General features: G+C 56.5%; 1 protein-coding gene across 7 annotated transcripts in view; it reads left to right on the plus strand.

Moving 5' to 3' along the window:
- The first annotated feature begins 2591 nt into the window (after positions 1-2591).
- PAK6 (p21 (RAC1) activated kinase 6) overlaps positions 2592-21402 on the plus strand; it is a 36793-nt gene continuing 17982 nt past the window's right edge. For 3 of the 7 annotated variants that reach the window (XM_053665146.1, XM_037161821.2, XM_053665166.1), the window contains exons 1-3: positions 3284-3546; positions 3697-3778; positions 14718-14835. The gene's annotated coding sequence lies outside the window, so the exon portion shown is untranslated. Of the gene's footprint in view, positions 2890-3275; positions 3547-3696; positions 3779-14179; positions 14243-14717; positions 14836-20452; positions 20575-21402 lie in introns of those variants that run through there. The other 4 variants (XM_053665159.1, XM_053665154.1, XM_053665163.1 and 1 more) reach the window with 4 other exon arrangements.

Consider the following 21402-nt stretch of genomic DNA (forward strand, 5'->3'; position numbering starts at 1 on the left):
GGGTGTTTGTTCATTCATTCAACAGAGTTTGCATGAGCATCTACTGTGTGCCCAGCACCATGCCGGGATTCCTGCCCTGGACAACTCAGCCTCCTGGATTAGCGGAGAGGCGACTCCACCCGGATAAAGGGCACAGGGCACACCACTGCCAGGAGTGGAGGCATCTGCATGCCTGCCCCCCCCGCCCCCCACCCCCACAGGCCACCAAGCTTTGTGGGGTTTCTCCTCAACAGGCTGGCAGGCCCCTCCCCCCCACCCTTTCTACAACCTGTGAAAGAAATGGATCTAAATTTGCCGATATTTTCACCAAATCGAGCAGTCATGCCACATGCTAGAGCAGAGGAATGAGTCTGCTTGTGCAGGCTGTCCATGTTCAGAAGTCCTTGAAGACAAGAACAAAGAATCAACAATGACAAGTGATCACACTGAGCAATTGAAAGTGATTGGAAAAAGTGCCAAAGATGCCTTGGTGACCAATGGCTGGTTTGGGCCTCAGGCACCCTTTCCTTTAGTACCAGCAGCCTAGTCTTCACCACATCGTGTCTGGTGACGGAAGCACTGTGCCCAGGCTACTGTCCCCTCTGCCGGAGCCAGAGGTGGACCCATGGCCTGAGCCCACTGACCACATGTTTTGGCTCCCTGCCCCTCCTCCCCCACCGGGGAGCCTCTGCTCTCGGCTCACAGGTGCCGAGGTGTGCTAGGAGGGGTGTGTGGTGGGAGGACCTTCTGTCCAGGTCAATCTGGATGCCTAGAGACCTCGGGCTGCACTGGCTGCTGTCCCGAACTGGGCGTTCCAGACTTCTCATCAGTGCTAGGGATTAGTTACCTGGTGGCCATCAAAAAACTTAACTCTCCTGCTCAAGATGGAGCTAAGGTGGGTTCCATGGCTGGTAGTTGGAGGACCTGACTAATTGAAGTTTTTATGGTTAATGCCATGTGTGCTAATACTTTGCAGTTCAAACAAAATGTCTATATGTTCAGCTTGAGCCCTTTGCATAAGAGGTGACTGGGTCATGGTTTTGAAAGGCCAACCTGCCCCCTGTTGGTAGGTGGGTAAGTGAGCAACAGCCGCAGTCATGGCAGCTGAAAGCTAAGAAGGAAATTTACGTTTGTCGAGCTCTCAGAATGAGCGGTCCCCCTGCCAGAAGCTTTGCTCATCTAATCCCCATAATCCTGGAAGTCAGGTGTAATCATCCCCATATTATGGATGAGGAAAGTGAGTTCAGTTGGTAAATGACATCCAAAGATCACTTGGCTGATGAACAGCAGAGCTGGGACTTGAAGTCAGAGCCTGGGCTTTTAACCAAACACCACGCTGTCCACTATGGAGGAAAATGCATGGAAGAGTTTTCAAAAACAGTGAGTAGTGTAGTGCCGCCTTGGTTGTAAGGGCCTGGGAGTGGGAAGAGTCAGCCCGTGTCCATCTGCGGGCAGCAGTGGGCACTGGGAGCGGGAGCTGGCCAGTCGGGGTGGCGCCTGCAGCGGGGCAGCAGGACGCTGGGTTCCAGGGTGAGCACTGCCAGGTCTATGGTCAAAGCCACGGAGAGGACAGTGTTTCAACTGAGTGTGGGTAACGGTGGGGAAAGAGGGGCAGGGGGCCAAAACTTGGGCATTCCACAGGGGGTTACTGGGAGAAGTAAAGGAGCCGGCAAAGGCTCAGAGAGGAGGGTACTGTGGAAGGTCGGGCTCCACCGGGAGGGCTCAGAGAGGGGGCCGATGGGCGCATGCGCAAAAGAGCTCAAACTACCTACCTGCAAATGCCCCCGCTTCTGACAAGGGGCGATGATACTATGGGGGCGGGTTGAGTAGCTGCCTTCTGCTGCCTGAAAACCCAGGACGCCAGCGTTCACGCTGCCCAGCACCCTCTGTATGCTGCTCACATTAAAACCAGCTGAGACCCGCAAAGTGAGCTCAGCCCGGCTGTAGTCAGGGCAGGGCAGGCCAGGTCTGCATCTCGCAGCTCTGCAGGGTGGGGAGCCTGGGAGGTCCGGCCTCTGGGGGGCTGGGGAGGCTCCCGCTGGTCCCGGCAGGCGGGCCTTCCTCTCCCTCCCCCTCAGTAAAGGAAGGCAGGAAAAAAACGTGTTTTTATAAATAGCTCCAGCCCCAGCTGATTTGTAAATTCAGTGGGTTTTTTTGTGTCAGTGACATCACCCTCTTCCCCATGGCAACCCTCGACGATATCAAAATTGCCAAGCAACGTTGGAGCAGGTCGTTGCCTGAGGATTTAATGGAGAAATCCCAAAGTGAGCCGCGGTGCGCGCTGGAGGAGGAGGGGCGCGCCGCGGCGGGGAAGGACTCTGTAGCCGCCGTTGCCGCCTGCCAGGCAGCCAAGGGCCAGCTGGGGCTCCTCGGGCCACGCTCCCTTTGGTAGCGCCTGCTGTGGACCGCAGGTGGGGGAGGGCACTGCTCCCTGCCTGACATTCCAGGAGCCGGGAGCAGTCATCCAGGTGACTAAGCTGGCCCACTGACACTGAGTCACCCGCTGGCTTGGAGGTTTCTTTCTTCCCTTTTGCATCTGATTATTTTGGGAACTGGAAACTTGGAGTCTCACCCCTTCTATGACCTCCCCTCCCTACCTTGGGCACCATGGAAGATGGGACCTGCTGAGAGTCTGCCGCCACTTCCTAAGGACACGGAAGACGCTGTGGGGGCGCGAGGTGCCACGGGAAAGACTCCCGCCAACAAAATGCAATAGCCGATATGGAGGTCAGGCTGCTGTGCCCTCTAGAGGTGTCTGGAGAGAAGGGAAGCCTGGCCCATGCCGACTGGAATCCTCCTGGGCTGGCTTTGAACTCAGCTCCCATGAGATATTTCTGTAAACGAGTGTCTTCCAGGGGCAGAGTGGCATTTGGAGAGTGAGGCTGGACTGGCTTAGGCTAGCCTGGGCAGGTAGGTGGCTCTGTGCTGGGTGTGGCCCCACGTGTGTGCAAGTGTGTGTGCTGCCAGTGCTGAGGACAGCAGGGGGCATCCGCAGAGAGCTGGCCGACGATGGGGAATTTGCCAGCAGCTCACCCTAACTGGTGCTGGACCAGCCCAGGTTCTGAGATGGGTGCTGTGGGAAAGGGAACTAAGCACCTGGCCTGCACAGGGTGAGGAGCAGCTCCAGCTCAGGCAAGCCCGGGCCCTCGCCGAGTCCACAGCACAGGCACACGGCGGAATGCCGAGGCAGGGAGTGGTCCAGGGAGGCAGGCCAAGGATGGAAGCCAACCCTCCAGTGGGCTGGACAGCACAGGGGCTGCTCCCTCTTCTGACAGCCCTGGGCACGAAGGAGACAGCTTTCTACCAAGGAATTCTGTTGCTCGCCCATGCAGTGCCGGTCAGCGTCTGTGCATGCTCTCTGCCCAGCTCACAGGGGTGAGTTTCCCGCGAAGAGTGCCGGCCAGGGCACAGCCTCCTGGTACTCAGGACCCCGCCGGGGGCCGCTGCCTGGCCTGGCACTCAGGCCAGAGCCCCTGGCCCCCACGGGGCACGCTCCAGTGTGTGTCAGGCAGAGGGGCGTGGGCCCCCTACCTCCCCCATACAGCTGGCAGTTTCACGGGCACACCGGTGAGTAAGCTGCTGAGGGAGGAGGCTCTGTGCCCACAGAGGCAGGACAATACCAACCAGGAGCCTTTGGGAGAAGCGGCTGAGCGAAAAAAACACTGAGGTTTTCTTTTTCTTTTCCTTTTTTTTTTTTTTTTTCTTTTTTGCCTGAAGGGAGTGGCGCTTCCTGGGCTAGAGACAAGCACCAGCCTGCAGTGGGGAGCTCAAGGCCCAGCTGCCCGGAGGAGCAGCCACGGTAAGGTCCCTGCTACTGACGCGGACATGGGCCCAGGCTTCTCAGGCCAGGGTGGAGCGCAGAGGTGCCCAGGCAAGGTGCCCACCTGCTATGTGGGACAGGGGAGCAGCTCTGGATTCCTGTGGACCCCATCCAACCTGCCACTCCCTTTCCAGATTGATTTTGAAACAGCCCAGTTCAACCTGGGCCCTGGTGTCCTTATTTCTGCTATTCCTGCCTATACCTTCCTCTCCTCCTGGGCCAAGCCAGTGTCTCCTCCTGGGCCAGGCATCCTGTCCTGGATGCCTTCTTCCCCTACCACTTCTGGGACACTCCCCTCTGTAGTCACCCACAAATATTTATGGAGCATCGCTGGGACCCAGGCTGCATGCCATGCCCTTAAGGAGGGCTTGACCTAGCACAGAGTCTGATCCCGAAACTCGGTGGCAGGCAAGGTTCAAAGGTGCCTGGCTGGGTGTCACTGCTTCTCACAGGCCTGGGGCCCCTCACTGCCACTGCCGGTGAGCAACCTGGTTTGTTCCAGGGATGTCAGGCTTGATGAGCTTAGGGTGTTAAAGCATTAGGGCCCCACCAAGAAGCAAGGCCAATACAGTGTAATTTGTTCTTTTGCTGGTGTCATACACCAATGTTGGGTGGCCCTGCATGGGTTCTTTTCCTAAGCTGGTTCTGGTAGGAACCAGGTTCTAAGCGTTGAAGATGAGCTCTCTGGGTTGCCTGGCCCTTGGGCTTCGAGGAAGCTCCTCTGGCTGGGAATAAGGCCTTTGGGCCAAGCAAGAGGCCCTCTACGCAGGTCAGGAGTGGCAAACCTGGGAGCCCTAGTGCCGAATCAGGAGTGGCTGTACAACCAGGAGCAAGGCTTCAGGAAGCACTTGATTTGGGGGAAGCTTTGTGCCCTGTGAGTAGCTGCTGGTGGGAGTGTGGGGGCTGCATGGGCCTCCTGGTCTCCCAAGAATAGACCGATTCTTTGTGAGCTGAGCGCTCTACGATGTGCCAGGCACAGGCAAGGTGCAGGCAGGGGGAGCCCATGGGACCAGAGTCAGGATGAACCCCTAAGTGTCTCCCTCTCAACTAACCCCCACACCTGGCTCCAGTATGAAGAAATCCTGCCTCTCTGCAAAAGGTGACTCCAAGCCCGTGGGTCCCCTGTGTGTGCGGAGCTGAGCAGCAGCTGCTGTCCAGCTGGGTCAGCGTGGCAGAGGGTGTGGAGTGCCAGACAAACAGCAGGCAAGCAAGGTGGCATCTGATGGAACCAGGAGGGAGCAGAGGGCAGAGGCCAGATGCAGGGGGCAGGGGAGGGAAAGGCTGCCTGAAGTTTAAAGACAGCTTCAGGGGGGCTCTGGACACTAATTTTCTTATACCTGCCTGCCTCTGTGGGATGGCCAGGCAGGGGGGTAGGTAGAAACACTGAGACTACACTCCTTACACACATGGCCCCAGAGAGGAGTCCGGCACACTCTGTCTTGGATGGAGAAGGCCGAGGGGCTCGTGGGAAGCTGTCCTGTGGCCCAAAGCAGAGCCGTCCTTGGAGGTTGCCCTCTGCTCCATGAGTGGGAAGGTCCAGGGCTCAGGAGCAGTGTCTGAGTCTGGGAAGTAGGGAGGGTGCTGGCAAACCTTATGCACAGGCATTCTGCAGCCTGCCCCCGTGAGGGCTTAGAGAAGAGAGTTCATTTCTGCCCACCTGTCTTGGGTAAAGAGAGCGGGCTGGCTACCAGGCCGGAACAGAGCATGGGAAGGTGAAAGCCTGGAGGCAGAGAGAGCTCGCAACCTCCTGAGGCCCTGCTGGCCCTCCTGCCCGGGGGCGGGGGGGCAGGGAACGCTGATTGGAAGCCCCCTTCTGAGCTCAGCCCTAGGGCCCACTAAGGGCTAAGATGAGATGTGTGGGGTGTGAGATAGAGGGAAATTTGTCTTGTCTTGGTAAGAGGTGGGCTCCAGGCAGCACTCGGGAGATGGCAACTGGCACCTCATTCTGGCTCGCTTGCAGGCAGGGTACAGCTGTTGCCTGACTCCTTAGTACAAAACACCGGTGGCAGAAACGGAGGGTGGGGGAAGGAACAGGACGGGGCCCTTGCCCCCGGGAGCTCAGGGCCCTCGGCAGAGGGGGAAGGAAAGCCGAGCGTGGGGCCGACCACACCGGAAGCCAGCAGAGCTGCAGAGTGACAGGGGTGCTGCCTTCTCACTCTGGGCTCCCTATTCATCACTGAAGGTATCAGTCATGACCCATCCAGTCTGTAATTTATAAATTTAGACCACTACCAGGAGGTGGTTCTTAACATAGAACTTTATGAAGGTAGACTTAAAAAAAAAAAAGATTAGCTGAGAATGAAAACACACAGGAAGAAGCAGCTTCTACTGTCCTGGGCAGAAGGCAGGTTCTCAGGGACCAGAAGAGGCAGAGTGGCGGAGGGTGAACAGCAAGCGTCAGCAGGTGAGTGTCAGCCCCGGCAGCCGGTTCCTGCCAGGTGACCTCACATGAATTACCTCATCTCACCAGGTCTTAATTTCCTGTCCCGTCCAACGGAGATAATTATAGGACCTATGAGACGGGATTGTTGAGAGGATTAAATAAGACCCTGTGCAAACGCTCTCAGCCACTCAGCAACCCTGTTACCGTTGGGGTGACTGTTAGTTTCGGAGAATCAAAGTGCCGAGAGGCAGAGACCTCGCTGGGGTCTTCGGGGGAATCGGAAAAGGCTTCATGGAGGAGGTGGCTTTGGAAGAACTCTTCCTTTGAGAAAAGTTAAAGCACCCAGAATGCTGAGAGACCCACCCCGATAATGCTGGAAGAAACGCAATACCAGATCCATTTTTTTCCCAAATAGCAAATTGTTTTTCCACTAAAGTTCTCTAAAGGATGATCTGAGACTATTAAGAGTTTCCTTCTTCTTTTTCTGGGGCTCTAGAGTTTGACATCTTGAGAACTCGACATGGACTGTATGTAGTGAAGGAATCTAGCAGCCTGGTCTGACTCTGGTCACATTCTTCTCTGGGCCTGGAGTCTTGTCACGGGGTAGCCCCGCTTCCTTGAAGGACTGTGTCCACACCTGCGGAGGGGCGTTGTGCAGAAGGGCCGGACTGGAGGCCACCGCGACCTCTTGGTCTGCTGTGGCAGGGGACTCAGACATGCCCAAGATTCATAAGGCTCAGATGCAGAGACATCTTTCTTTTCCTACCCAAGGGTTATTGCTCTATGAATTTAGGAAAGATAATCCCAGGTTCTGTTCACCTGAAAGAACAAGGCAAACCCAGAACACGAAACTCTTTCATATGCTGGGAGAATTAGCAGGCAAAAAAAGGGGGGTTCCCTTATAAGTACATGGGGCCACATCAGCCCCAGCAAAGGGACACCCATTCCAGCCAGCATTTTCTATACAACCTCATAGGGACACATCAGGCAGTGCCAAGACCCACATCCTTACAGAGACAGCGATGACCTTGCTTGTACACTCGTGGGTCCTCTGTGGCAAACTCTCCCCTCAAAGTGCTGCGTTGTCAGCCAATGCTGACATCTTTCTGCTTGGCTCTGGTTTGCCCAAGACTCAAAGTGCTCAGGCCCCTGGGCCTCTGGCTAAGAGGGTGGAGGCAGGGCTGTGTCCTGCACACTCAGGCTGCCCAGGACCTGAAGTGGGGGCCTCTGGGTGCTTGGAAAAGCAGGTCCAGAAAGCTCAGGTCAGCTGAGGCATTGTTCTGCTCTCTGATCCTAATGCGGCAGCTACCCCAAGGCAAATAACGAGGAACCAGTCACCTGCTCAAGGCCCGCTGCTGCCTGGCCCCAGCTCCCGAAGGCTGCAGCAACAACAGGGTTAAAACCGGAAGGACTGGTTCTCTGGTTCAGCTTCCTGGTCTGGAGCCTCCAGTCTCCATTTTCTTTCTTTCAGCTTCAAATGAGGCTTCAAGTGGAGTTCCGCAAAAAGGCGCAGAGGGTGGAGGAAGCCTGGGGACCCACTGGGGACAGCCTCCTGGCAGGTCCAGAGCACAGTCCCAGGTCGGCGAGGAGAAGCACAAAGGTGGAAAGGGCTGCCCCAGAAAGGAGCTGGCTGTCTTGGATGGCTGTAGCCCATTCCAAAGGAGTCCCTAGGAATACTTAATCCAGCCGCCATGATTTTAGAGAGGGGAGAAGGGGCCCAGAGAAGGGAAGTGGTTCCCAAGGTCACGCAGCTAACTGGCGGCAGAGCCCGATTCAGGCCTGGGGGCTCCCGCCTCCCAGCCCCACACGCTCACCACTCAGGCTGCCTTTCCACGGGCAGCCACTTCAAAGGCACCCCAAGCAGGGGCGGGCACGGGCGGGCACTAGCTGCCCGGTCACTGGATGGATTGAGAGCAGTGGTCTGGTGGCCCAACGAAGTAGGAGGGTGGACAGGTCCCAGCCCTCCTCTGTGCCTCCTGCCCTGACGGTCCTGGTCCCGCTCCCCCACCCCCTCCCACACCACCGATCTTGCTCCTCATAGAAGCCCAGCTTAGCTCCTGCTCGCTCGGCATAGCCCCGCAAAAGGAGGCCCTGCCCACCCCACCCAGGCCACTGAGTGTAAATGGATTGACTCAAGTTCTGCTTTTCCCAGGAGGCAGTTTACGTTTTAGCCAGAAGGTTGTCGATGTCTTAAGCCCAGGGGGATAATGATGAGAGTGTCTGGGAATGAAAGAGAAACTGGGGCAGAGGTTGGGGGTTGCATACGGGAGGCCCTTTACCTCCGGTGGATTTTTCCACAGTATAGATACTCTGGCCCCAGGCAGGAATTTAAATGTCGAATGGCCACCATCAGAGGTCAGATCTCAGAAGCAGGAGGCCTGTCATCTGTCACCCTGTTACCAGGCCCAGGCTGGACAAGAAGACTTCAGTGTTATACTATTGTGGGTCTTGCTGGAGATGGTGCGTCTGGAATCTAGAAAGGTGGAGGTCTTGACCCTGGTGAGGAGTGGAGCCAAGCCCAGGGGGCAAGGGTGCAAGGTCAGGGAGTGAGCAAGGGCTTGAGGCTCCTACAGAGGAGGCGTGGTCAGGACCGGAGGAGGAGCCGCTCCTGAGAGTCCATTGTGCCAGCCACCAGGGAGGGTGTAGCAGTGCACAGCAGGCCTGTGCCACGTCAGCATTCACATGAAGGTCCCAAAGGCTGCCACCCCTGGGGCAGTCAAGGTGTGGGCCAGAGACAAAGGAAGGAACGACCCTGAGAAGGGCAGGCAGCAGCTGCCTGGGCCCCTCCAGGACCCTCTCAGCACAGCACAGCCCAGCCCAGCGGCAGTGAGATAGGCCATGCATCTGACGCCAACCCAGGGCAGAAACAGAAGCAGAGTTCTTCGAGCTCTATAGCCAGGGGTCAGTGCTCCCAGGAGACCACAAAGCCCATCATAGCCTGTGAACCTCATGCATTAAGAGCTTGGGCGTTCCAGCCGGAGGACTGTGAAGGGGGCTCAGACAGCCAGCATCGTGCTCCTCACTCTTCCCTTTCTCTGGCTGGAGCCCTCACCTGGTCAAAAGCCTTCTACGCCCCCCACTCACCTGTTCTTCCTTCAAGTCAGGCCCTGGGCACCAGGGCTTGGTGCCAGTCACAGCCCTGCTCCAGCCTCAGACTGGGGTGGCGACCAGAGAGAGAGGAAGAACCATGGAAGCATTGGGGCAATGGAGGGTTTCCATTCAAGGAGGCTTCCAGCTGTTAGTTCTGCCAGCCAGAGAGCTAACCTGCCAGCAACAGACATTTGGGTGGAACTTTGGAGCTCATTAAGAGCAGGGGCTGCCAAGTGATCATAGTGAGAAGATATTAAATTAATTCATCATGTCTCTAAGATGTGTGTTCTCAGCACAGAAGTGAGTCTTTTCCCAGTCCTCCCCAGGGCAGCTTATATCCTCTGTCCTGAAAACCTTGCCACAGACTACACTGCCCCAGCCTCAGCCCCTTGAAGGGGGTGGACAGTGGCCCCTGCATCTGAGTGGCTCATCCAGGTCAACAGGCTTCTTTGGGACAGTCAGGCAGGTGTGGCCCCGGCATCAGTTTGCATTTGGGGAGGACTGGCTTTGTATGTTCACTTTGGCATTAGGGAGCCTAGTATGGATACAAGCTTGAGAAACAGTACAGAGAGGCTGAGGGGCTTCTGGGTGTAGGAGTTGCCTCTGCGGAGGCTCGAGGCAGCAGGCCGTGTCTGTCCGGCCCCAGGCAGGGGGCCCCGCAGGCTTCTCCCAAACACCTCGCTGGGCCCAGACTGTGCCGCCCCTAGGTGCATTCTGTCTCCAGGATCTGGAGGGGATAGAGCTGTAGGGTTGATTCCTTAGCAAGTTCTGCTGGAAGAACCCTGGCGCACGCCCCCGTGGCGCACCAGACTGGGCTCTGTTGCTCCCTGTGGCGTCTATGTGCCTGCACGTCACGGCGGAGGGGAGTCTTCTCCTCCGTCCCTCACCAAGGGCCAGGAACCTCTCACCCTGTTCTATGTCTCATCACTTCACCCGCTTCTGGAGGGAAGGCGACACTCCCTCCCCCATTACGCACATGAAGAGCCCGAGACGTGCTGGGAGTCTAGAGGGGCAGAAAGGCTCCAGTCCTGCAAGAACCCATGCTCTCTGCACCTGGGCTCTGTCTCTCCTGCTCTAGGACCCCAAGGGCTTGGCAATGTCGACCCGCTCAACTCACACTCCCAGGCCCTCAGAGGTGGGCACCTGCCTCTCAGCCCCATCGACACAGAGAGAGAGACGTGGTCCATCAGAGTAGGTGACACTGGCCCAGGCCACCCCAAGAGCAGGAAGGAATAGCTATTGGACAACCGGGAAGAGAAGGAGAGGAAGAGATGTACTCAAAATTGCCTCTCTCCTAGGGCTGGGGACTGCCTCCCTCCCAGGTGCCAGCGGGTTCTTCCAGCCAAGTCGCGAGTCGGTGTGCCAGGCCCCGCCTTGTGGGCAGTGCCTGCATGTGGGCCTAGTGGTCCTGGGCCATTCCGAGTCCATGAAGGACAGATGGCTGGTGCAGGGACTTCAGACAGGGGGCTGGCTCATGACTGGGGGGGTCTAGCACCTGATTCCTACCAGAGGACTTGGTGACAGGGTGGGAGAAAACGAAGCCCCTCTGCCCCTCACCCCCACTCCTGTGTAGGGGTCCTCATTTCCTTGTCAGAAGTTGGGGAGAAATCAGTGTCACGTGACTTACCCATACAGGGTGGCAGCGTTGGCACAAGAGGGCAAGAGACCAGTGCCCCTCCCACCAGCTGTTCCCAGGACCTGCTGTGACCCCCAGTGACCCCCCATGATCAAGTCATATCAGGCAGTCCCCAGAGCCAGGACCCCTAAGCCCCGCAGAGCTGAGACAGCCCACGGGCGGCCCACGTGGGCGGACACTTGGGCTCCGCCATTCAGTAACTACCAGAGCCAGTTCCTTAACCACCCAGAGTCTCGGTCTCCTGGCCTGTAAAGTGAGAAGATAATGGGATCATTCTTCTGTGCCAAGGTTGTGGCAAAGACTTGAGTGGGATAATACGTGGCCGAGCATGGGGCCTGGCCCGTCGGAAGCATTTAATAATTGGCAGGTATTGTCACTAGTGTTATTAGAGGAGGGCAGAGCCATCCTGAGAAAGGAGTCCCAGCGGTGAGCAAGCTTGTCAGTGGTGTTCCCGATCCCCAGGCAGCTTTTCAAGTCACACTGCAGAAAGGTGCAGGGAAAGGATAATGTGTTTGTGTTTCTAAACCACAAGCTGATCCGTATCTTCCCTCTTTGGTCCTAGCCCAGGCTCCCAGCCCTCGCTGTAAGTGCTCCAACATTACAGCAGGCCCCAACAGACTCGGGCTGGGAAGGAGCCGGGAAGTGCCTGCCCGGCCCTACCCACGCACCGTCTCGCACAGCTCTGCTGCCAGTGCCCCGGTGCTGGCAGGGCTGCCAGACCCATCACCCATGGTGGAATGTCCGTTCTGTGTCCCTGCTCAGAGCTCCTGCTCAATCTGTAGAGCAGCAGTGCACGGACGGCTCCCTCAACCTGAAGGCCTCTGCCAGGGGCCAGGGCTCTGCGAAGCAGGGTGCCCCCCCCATCCCTGTGCCTGGCCAGGCACAGCGCCATGGGAACAGGGCCAGAGGCAGGCACATGGATGCTGGAGGGGATGCTGTCCCCCAGACTGCCCCGCCTCTCCCTGCACTGTAGTTCTGCCCTCTCCTCCCAGGCAGGCTGAGCTGGGCATGGCTCAGAGGACAATGAGAAGCCGGGGAGTCACGCACAGGAATTAATCACTCAGGACCTATTCTTCACATCCCAGCCATCCTAACTTGCAGACAGTCATCCAACCCACTGCCACTGACCTACCCATAGACGCAACCAAAAGTGCAGCAACGTGGGGTTGTGAGGGCCCTGAGCAGTGCCCTGGTCCAGCCTAGCATCCAGCATGGAGCTTTTCTCTAGTACATCTGGGGTCTTCAGTGATGGCAGGTTCATTATCTCCACAGTCAGTCTTATTTGGGGGGGTCTCTACCTCTTCCCAAACCCTATTGAAGTTCCCAAAGGTGGGGAGACCTCAGGGTTCCCCAGACTCAGTGCCTGCAGGGTGAGGATGGGACTTGGCTGGTAGCCTCTCTGGGATACCCAAGCCTGGATTTAGACCATATTAAATAACAATTCACTTCTGATAATATTCTAATGTTTACACCTTGTCGTAGTTCAAAGGTTCCAAAGTACTGCTCAGAGCTGTCATTTTGGTATACAAGGTATTTGTATGAAAAGAAAGAATTCATGTGTGCATTTGTGAGCCAGTAAAATATAGTTTAGGGTGCTGATTCTGGGTTTACTGATGTCATGCATTTCATTCTAGCTTTGGTTCATGGTGCATTTCAAATCCTCAGCAATCAACTCCCCCTGCAAACCCACTTCCCACAGCCAGTGCTGCTATGTAACTAATCTGTGGAGAAAGCCATATTTGTACCACGTTTCCCCTTCATCCCGGACTCCGCAGACAGCTTCCTAGGGGGCCACCAGGGGTTGGAGGTTGGCGGTGGGCAACAGGGGAAGACACGGAGAGGAGGAGGGGGGACAGGGTAAGGAGCGGAGCAGAGACCTGCCTGCAACCACCCCAGCTTCCACGCCACGCTCCGGCTCACAGGGCCAGTGTCTCTGGCAGGCACTGCCATGCTTCCCCACACAGGCTGAGGGCACTGCGGCAGCTAGACGGGGTGCGGGCCTGCCTGGGGCTGGCGAGTTCCCACTGGCCACCTCAGCTATGCTTGGTGGGAGTCTGGAGTAAACTGTGCATGAGCAATACAGCTCATATGCAGTTGCTTTATCCGTAAATTGCATTGATCGATCTAAAGAGTTAGTGAAGAAAAATGGTACATGACAATAGTGACCTCAATTAATAACCAAGGTTTGAGGTGCCCAACACCTCTGCACTGCCCTGGGTCCCTTCGTAGTTACACTGCCAGTCACCCAGTCACCGCTTGCGAGCAGCCATCTGGGCTGCAGGTGTGCAGGATTTCCAAGCCAGAGTGCCCTCAACACTCAGTTGGACACGGCTCTTCCTGGGGACCTGGGTCTGAAACAGCAAGGATATTCTCACTTCCTTATTTGGGGAAGAGACAGATGGCCTCTGCCCCTCCCCCACAGGAGAAACCACCCTCCAAATCAAAAGAATTAGGGCAAAGGGCATTCAGGAGTGAGCCACTTGGAAAAGCCATGCTGGTCCTAAGCCAGGCCACTAGGGTACAACCAGGAGGTTGTAGAAATGGGGTTGTGAAAATGGGGCTGTGGAAATGAGCCCCATCCTCTGTTTGGGGGTGCAGGGCTCCTGAAAGCTTTCCTTTCCCCAGAGGTGCCCTATCTGAGGCCAGACGGTTGTTAGAATTGAGCAAGGTCTGGCAAGGAAACTGGAATCTCATTAATCCCAGCTTCCCTGCCCAGGACAGTCTTGGGGGCTTGTCCAGATGGACAAGACAGGCCAAGGCTGCAGGTGGCAGGACTCCCTCCCGCTGGGACTCTGGGACTCTCTGAGGGGTGTGGGAAGTGACTGCAGCACCTCTAGGATCTGGGAGGAGGCAGCCCGGAGCATCTACAATGCAAATTGATGAGTTAATTACACAGAGAGGGGCTCACTGAATAATCCAGGCTGCGCGGGGCCTCTCACAGAGGCCCCGGGACCTCCTGGCCACTGGCAGATCACAGCGGGCCAGGCCGGGATCAGGGTCCCAAGGTGATGGGCCAGAGGAAGCTGGGGCCCAAGGGTTTGAGGGAAAGGGTTGAGTAGGGAGGTGCCACTGGAGCAGAGAGGCTCCTGGCCATGGCCCCGGGTCCCTGCACCCCTTGGCATTTTTTCCCGGGCAAACCTGGGCTCTGTGTTCCCCGCCAAGTCTTACCTGCGGCCACACCCTGAAATCAAACTCGCGGCCAGGTGAAGCGGGTGCTGTACCAACTTGTAAGCGCTGCCTCCCCTCGCAGTTCCTGGCGCCCCGGTCCTTCCCGCGGAGGGCGGGCCAGACTCCTGAGCTCTCTCCTAGTGCTCCGGAGGCTTCCTGCTCGCAGGTGGGTGTCCCAGCCACCCCTTGAAGCTGACTAACCTCCCTAGGCTGGGGCCAGGACGAGGGGACAAGCATCCGTGTAGGCGTGGCCCCCTTTCTCGGTTTCTCACTCCCTTAAGTTCGCAGCCGCCCGTGCTTGAGCGCAGGGACTGAGAGCCCGCGCGCTGCGGACGCAGATTTACCTCCAGGCTTGCGCCCGGCCCGCTGAGAGATTCCCGCCCCGTTCGGGCCTGCAAGGAGGGGAAGGGGGCGCTGCAGCTGCTGTGGGTTAGGAAGCCCCTAGAAGAAGGGCGGGAAGCGGTACTCACTGCCCCCTGGCAATCTGTGAGTTTCCCTCCTTCCTTTGCACCTGAGAAAGTGGTTCCCTGGGGAGGCTGGCAAGGGGGTGTTCATAATGCTCTGGATTCCAGCCATTAGCAAAATCTGTGGGGACACTTGTCATATTTGTCACAGTGACTCTCTGGTTTCTTTCCATCCAGGCCTGACAGGACTGACCAGCAAGGTGCTCAGTGTTCCCTCACCTGGTGCCTGAGAGCTCTGCCCACTGGAGGGTGAGGAATCAGGAAGAAGAGGAGGCGCAGAGGCAGCGCGCCAGAGGTGAGTGAGGGACCTCCATCCCTGGTAGGGTATCCAGGAGGAGCCTTTGGAGACCAGCATGAGGACAGATCGGAAGGGACAGCGAGCAGGCAGATGGCCCTCCTGGGCTGGCCTGTTCTTGGTCCTGTTAGGCAGCAGCCGTCATCCCTTTTAGGTGCCATTTCTCAATACTTAGTGGAGGTGCATTGTTACTTCCACCACCTCAGCCCGCAGCAGGCTGCTGGCTTCGAATGCCCCGCCCTGCCCCCTGGCCCAGCCTCTGCCCGTCATCAGGCACGGTGCCTGTCTGGGGCAAGGCAGCGTCACCGAAGCTGCGCACAGGAAGTCAGTAGCGGGCCCGGCGCCGTGCCAAGCAGACCAGGAGGCAGTCCCAGGCAGAGGCGCTACTCTGCACACCCCAGCCTGACAGCTTGCTCCCTGGATCTCCAACCTGCTAAAACCCCTCCGGCTTTTCTGGCACCCAGTGCACAGCATCAACCTGGGGTGGAGGTGCTGCTGGGAACACCTGGGAGTTCCCGGGGCGTAGCCGTGCTTTCTGTGTCTTGCCCCCTTCTGCTGTTCTTTTGGGGTCTTCTTGTTTTTGTAGGTGGGGGAGTTGGGGAGGCTTGGGTCTGTGTTCAGGTCTTTTGTGGCCGGCGCAGCATGTATGGCCATGTCCTCCCCCTGTGCCATGTGTAGGACAGTGGCTGAGAACACATTTGGAACCAAGAAGAACTGGGTTTGAATCCTGACCTTTGCTTTGATTCTGTAGGCAAGTGGCTTTACTTCTCTCTAAACTATTTTTTTCCTTAGTTTTTAAAAAATTTTTTATTGATTATGCTGTTACAGTTGTTCTATTCCCCCCTTCATTCCCCTCCACCCTACCCCCCTCCCCACCATTACCCCCCCTTAGTTTATGACCATGTGTCTCAATTCCTTTAGATTCTATATTTCCCATGCTATTCTTGCCCCCCCATCTATTTTCTATCTACTGTCTATGCTACTTATTTTCTGTACCTTCCTCCCCCCTTCTCCTCCTCCCACTCCCTTGTTGCTAACCCTCCTTGAGATCTTCATTTCTATGTTTCCTCTCCTGATCTAGCTGTCCTTTTAGTTTGCTTTTGTTTTAGGTGTGGTTGTTAATAACTGTGAGTTTGTTGTCCTTTCACTGTTCATGTTTCTTTAACTTCTTTTTCTTAGATAAGTCCCTTTAACATTTCATATAATAAGGGCTTGGTGATGATGAACTCCTTGAATTTGATCTTATCTGAGAAGCACCTTATCTGTCCTTCCATTCTAAATGAAAGTTTTGCTGGATAGAGCAATCTTGGTTGTAGGTCTTTGGATTTCATGACTTGGAATACCTCTTTCCAGCCCCTTCTTGCCTGGAAGGTCTCTTTTGAGAAATCCGCTGACAGTCTGATGGGGACTCCTTTGTAGGTGACTGTCCCCTTACCTCTTGCTGCTTCTAGGATTCTCTCCTTTATTTTAATTTTAGCTAATGTAATTATGATGTGCCTTGGTGTGTTCCTTCTTGGGTCCAACTTCTTTGGGACTCTCTGAGCTTCCTGGATTTCTTGGAAGTCTATTTCCTTTGCCAGATTGGGGAATTCTCCTTTATTATTTGTTCAAATAAGTTTTCCACTGGTGGCTGTGCCTTTTCCCCCTTCTGGTACCCCTATAATTCGGATGTTGGAGCGTTTAAAGATGTCCTGGAGGTTCCTAAGACTCTCCTCATTTCTTTGAATTCTTGCTTCTTGACTCTTTTCTGTTTGGCCATTATTTGCTTTCTTCTGGTCCACTCCATTGATTTGAGTCCCAGTTTCCTTTTCATTGCTAATGGTGTCCTGTGCAATTCCATTCATTTCAATTAGTTTTGCCTTCATATATTTGTCTAATTTGTTGGTATAATCAACCAGTTCTGTGAGGATCCTGATGACCAGTGTTTTAAACTGTGCGTCTGAGAGTTTTGCTATTTCTTCATCGCTTAGATCTATGGGCTCTGGGGCTTTGAGATCTTGCGACATTTTTGGTCTGTTCTGGCCCTTTAAGTGTGAGAAGCAGCGCCTTGGACTCCCAGGTCGCTGGGTTGTGAGGCTGTATGTGGGGGCGTGGTCAGAGCAGGGAAATGTCAACCCCCTCTGCTGTTTCTCACAGCTGGGTGAGGATTAGCGTCTTAGGTGGTTCACCTGGGCCGGGCCACTCAGAGTCGCTGGGTTATGACGCTGTATGTGGAGGTGGGGTCAGAGCGGGGAAATGGCGGCGCCCTCCACTGCTGCTTGCCGTGGGGACCCGCCGGGCCCCGGTCCAACCGCCCACTCCCTCGCCTGTCCGCCTGCACACAAATGCGCGACCACAGTCAACACGCAGCACCGCTCCCCCGCTGTCTCCCCCTCGGTCGCTCGCCTAGTGGCTCGCTTGGTCGCTCACTAGGTCCAACTCTGCACCTAGATTCCGCGCGTCTGGATTCCGCGTGCCTGAGTCCGTCTGACCGAGTCCTCCTGTGCAATCCCGCTTCACCAGCCGCTGGTTTCGCCCCTTACCGGTCAGGCTGAAGAATTTGTTGTTAACGGACTTCCGAAAAGTTCAATTTTCCGTGTTCTGGCCGTGTTTTCTATTGCTAATATTTAGTTGTCTCTAAACTTGGTTGTGTGAGAAGGCACGGCACATCCACCTATGTCTCCATCCTTCTCTCTAAACTTTAATGTTCTCAGCTACAAAATAGGGAGGACCGTGCCCTCCTCCTCCTCACAGGGTAGTGGTGAGAAGCCACAGTGAGAAATGAGAACAGCCCAGCGGAGGACCACGTCTCTCACCCCCACATGTTGGTGTTGGAAGAGGTGAAGCTACCTGAGGTCTCCTCGCTTGGAGGACGTTGAGAATGGTCTGGCTCTGAGGCAGGAGACTCTGGAGGTTGTTAGATCGAAGCCCCGGGAAGACAGTAAAGGCAGAAGAGGGTCCATGGTTGCGGAGGAAGTGAGCCGGCCCCGGGAAGAGCCCGTTTCTGGAAGGGGGTGTGAGTTCGGAGGCAGAAACAGCGGCACGCTCTGTGTGTGTTCGTGGTGACGCTCCACACGGGTGTTGCCTGGGGGAGAGGGAGCTTCTGGCTCGAGGCTTTTGGTCTGATCTCTACGTAGCACTGTGGTGTGAGGCAGGTCATTTACCTTCTCTGGGTGTAATAGAGGAGCTTGGAGTTGGAGAGATCGGGGTTTGGGTCCCAGCACCACACTTACCATCTCAAACAGTAGCTTCTTTCCAAGCCCCGGTTTCTTTGCTTGTAACAGAGCACATAGTATCTACTGAGTAAAGTTGCAACCGCTGAAGGCTCTAATGATAAAAGGCACCGGCGCCGGGCCCGGCGTGTTCCGGGTACTTTGTACCTGTCTCTGTGTACATTCCCTGTCTGGTCTCCCTCCTCTTCCCAGCCTCCTGTCGTCTTTAAAATGCACCCAGCAAAGCAGGTTTGCCCCAAGTCTCGTACTGTGAGCACAGAGTGAGGAGGTAAACAAAATAGAGAAAGCTAAGGGCTGTGGAAACATAATCTGTGTGTGTGCGTGTGTGTGATTGAGGACCTAATCTCCTGAGTGGGGGACTCTGGAGGTTCTTTCTGGCCAGGCTCTGAGGACTCCGTGGTGGGGACTCCGGCCTCTGGTGCTGAAGCTGCTGAAAATCGGGCTGGTGAGGCAGTGCCTGGTCTGCAGCGCCCCCAGGCCGGCCATCCTTCTCTCTTCTTTTGGGGAGAACCCCATGCCCAAGAAAGTGCAGACCAGGGGACTGGGGAAGGGTTAGGATTCTCAGTACAGTGAGCAGAGGTCAGAGGGCTGGTCTGCCCTGAGCTGCCGCCCTGGCCGCAGCAGTGCTGCTGGAGGCGGGCCTGGGAGGTGGGCCTGAGTCAATATTGACCTGCTCTGGCTGGCCAGCCTGGCTCTTTGGCCTCTTATTCAACTGGAGTGTTGACACAAGTGATTGAATGAGCTTTATTATCATATTCTTTTCAACAACAGCCCCATTATCTCTCCCCTGGGGATTCACTGGGACCTCTAGTGTGGGAATGATGACAAGGGCGGGGAGCCCAGATGTGCCCTCTGCCCTGCACTCACAGCGTCTCTCTGGGCCGCTCCAGTGGGACAGCGGGACCCGAGGACCACTCAGCATCCTGGAGACACGCCACACTGCAGCACAACGGCCTTGGGAAGACCTTACGGAACCCTCAGGCCATGGCCGTGAGGGCCACGGCCTAGGTCTATGAGCCACCCGCCCTGCCGGTGAAATTCTCCTCAGGCCCTTCCCCGGGTATATATCTGGGGGCCAGGAAAGGGTGCTGGGGTGCCACCTCCCCTGACTCTCATGTCCTATAAAGAGGAGCAGACGGTAGTCCTGGACCCCCAGGGGAGGCTGAGAAAGGACAGAGCTGAGCCCCTCACAAAGGACGAGCAGCAAGGGGACAGAGGGGCAGAGGGCAGGGGCCTCAGGAGGGGGAGGCGCTCCCTGTCACCTAACTCATCCGAGCAGCTAGCAGCGCCCAAGCAGGAGACAGGCAAGGGGGACAGCAGTTTGAGCAGGGCCAGAGGGGAGGCCAGACCCCCGAGCGAGCCCCCCAGGGCGAGCGTCATCACCTCCTCTGGTGGGAGGTGAGCGCAGGAGGGCGACTAGCAACATCTGTTTGGAAAAGCAAGCTGATTCCATGGGAGCAAGGGCTTCCCACTGTGGTCCCAAAGCCCAGAGCGGAGTAAACGCACAATAAGTACTTTCGAATAAATTAATGAATAATATAATTGTATATTTAAACAAACTCCAGAAAGTAAAGTTTGAGAAAAGTCTTCTGGCTGATGAGGATTCCCTGGTGGAAGGCTGGCTGCGGCCCACGCTCCTCTCAGCCAGGGGCCGAGAGGCGTCAGCTCTCCGGGACAGGCGGGCGGGAGGCCGGTCCCCAGGGGGCGTGAGGAGGTTGGGTAGCCCGACCGCAGATGTCTGGGTGAGAGGGCCAGCTCTGGAGGTGACATGACAGGGTCCTCTGTCGGCCACTCTGTGACCGGGCGGTGGCAGTAGTAGAGGTGCCTAATGGCTGTGGAACTCAGGGTCGTACTTCTGTCTTGGTGCCACAATTCCAGAATAGTTCCTTCTCTCAGGCAGCACCCTGGAGGGGCTGAGAACTGACATTTTGCGTGGAGGGAGGCAGCAGCTGACTGCAGCCAAATCACTTAATCTCTCTGAACATCAGTTTCCTCATCTGCGAGATGGGACAGTAATAATCTTACCTCACGGGCTTGTGGTGAGGACACTCTGCATGTGAAGTGCTTGGCCCGTGACCTGGCGCTTACACTAGACCCTCCCTGAGTCACGGAGACTGGCAATGCCCAGAACGAGCCCTGGAGCCAGAACAGATGCTGTTCCTCTTCTCACTCTGCCATGTGTAGGACAAGGTGAAGGTGAAGGAGTCTGTTCGTTGGGCACCACCCAAAAGGCCGAGGCCTTGAAAGGACAGCAGGCCAGGGCCACAAGCTGCAACTCAGGAGCCACATTCTCTGGGGCCACCCCGAGCCAGGGCTCAGCCACGGAGGAAGCGGCAGTGCGCCCCCCACTCTCGCTCACCGGCACTCAGAGCAGGGCGCTGGGTGCAGCCGCCTCCTCTCTTCCAGTCTTCCGGCTTCATTCTCAACGGACAGCTAACCAGCACCCCAGAGCGCAACCAGCCGCACCCCGCAGAGTGGCTGCACACGCCTTTGGCTTGCTCTCTGGAAGCCACCTTCCCAGCCTGCGGTGCGTTTCTGTAAATCCCTTCGGGGGGCTAAGTGCCCCTTTCCTTGAAAGGGGTTTGATGTGTGGAAATAGCCAAGACCCACTGGAAGCCAGGCCTGGAGGGCAGGGTGGGCGACCAGGTCAGACACCACCACTTCTAGTGACAGCAGACACGACAGGTTCAGAGAACAGTCGATGTTGGTTCAAGATGGACCCCAAAGGTTTTTTCCAAAGGGGACTTCTGGAAGCACCGGAGCCTGTTTAGAGCAGCCGGAGTCACTCCTAAGGGCCACCTCCAGGGGCCGCGCTCATCAGGATGTCAGAGCTCTAGTCTGAGGTCCAAACGCAGGCTTATTTCACTGTGGTCCCGTCTGGGGCTCATGGGACCCGGCAGCTTGGTAGCCCTTGCACCCCAGGCCCTGGCCCTAGAGGAGGAGCAGTTTGGGAGCGTGACCCCCGTGCCACAGCTGCTCTGCTTACCCCTGTATGAACTCTGGACCAGCCACCCCACAGCACCCTGCTCTGAGGGCCACCACCCAAACCCCCTGTGGCCAGGGAACTGTAGCAGCGGCCACAAAGCTCTGCCTCCCACCGCTCGAGCCAAGCCTGTGGGTTGCCTGCCTTCAGACCAAGACCCTGTGGAGGGGGCCTGGCCTGCTGGAGAGAACACACCCCTGCTGCTTCTGTGGCTTTTTCATACGTGCCAGGCCCTGATGTCACAGCCACCAACATGAGCTCTTTGGAATACTTCACCTACCCCTCACAAGGCAAAAAGAAACTTGATTTCAGATAAAGCGAGGGTCCGCCTGCAAGTCAGAGCAGCCCCAGCCCCCGGCTTCTGATTCACAG

This window comes from Artibeus jamaicensis, unplaced genomic scaffold (assembly GCF_021234435.1).
Source record: "Artibeus jamaicensis isolate MK-2021 breed Jamaican fruit bat unplaced genomic scaffold, CSHL_Jam_final contig_1132, whole genome shotgun sequence".
NCBI classification, from domain to species: domain Eukaryota; kingdom Metazoa; phylum Chordata; class Mammalia; order Chiroptera; family Phyllostomidae; genus Artibeus; species Artibeus jamaicensis.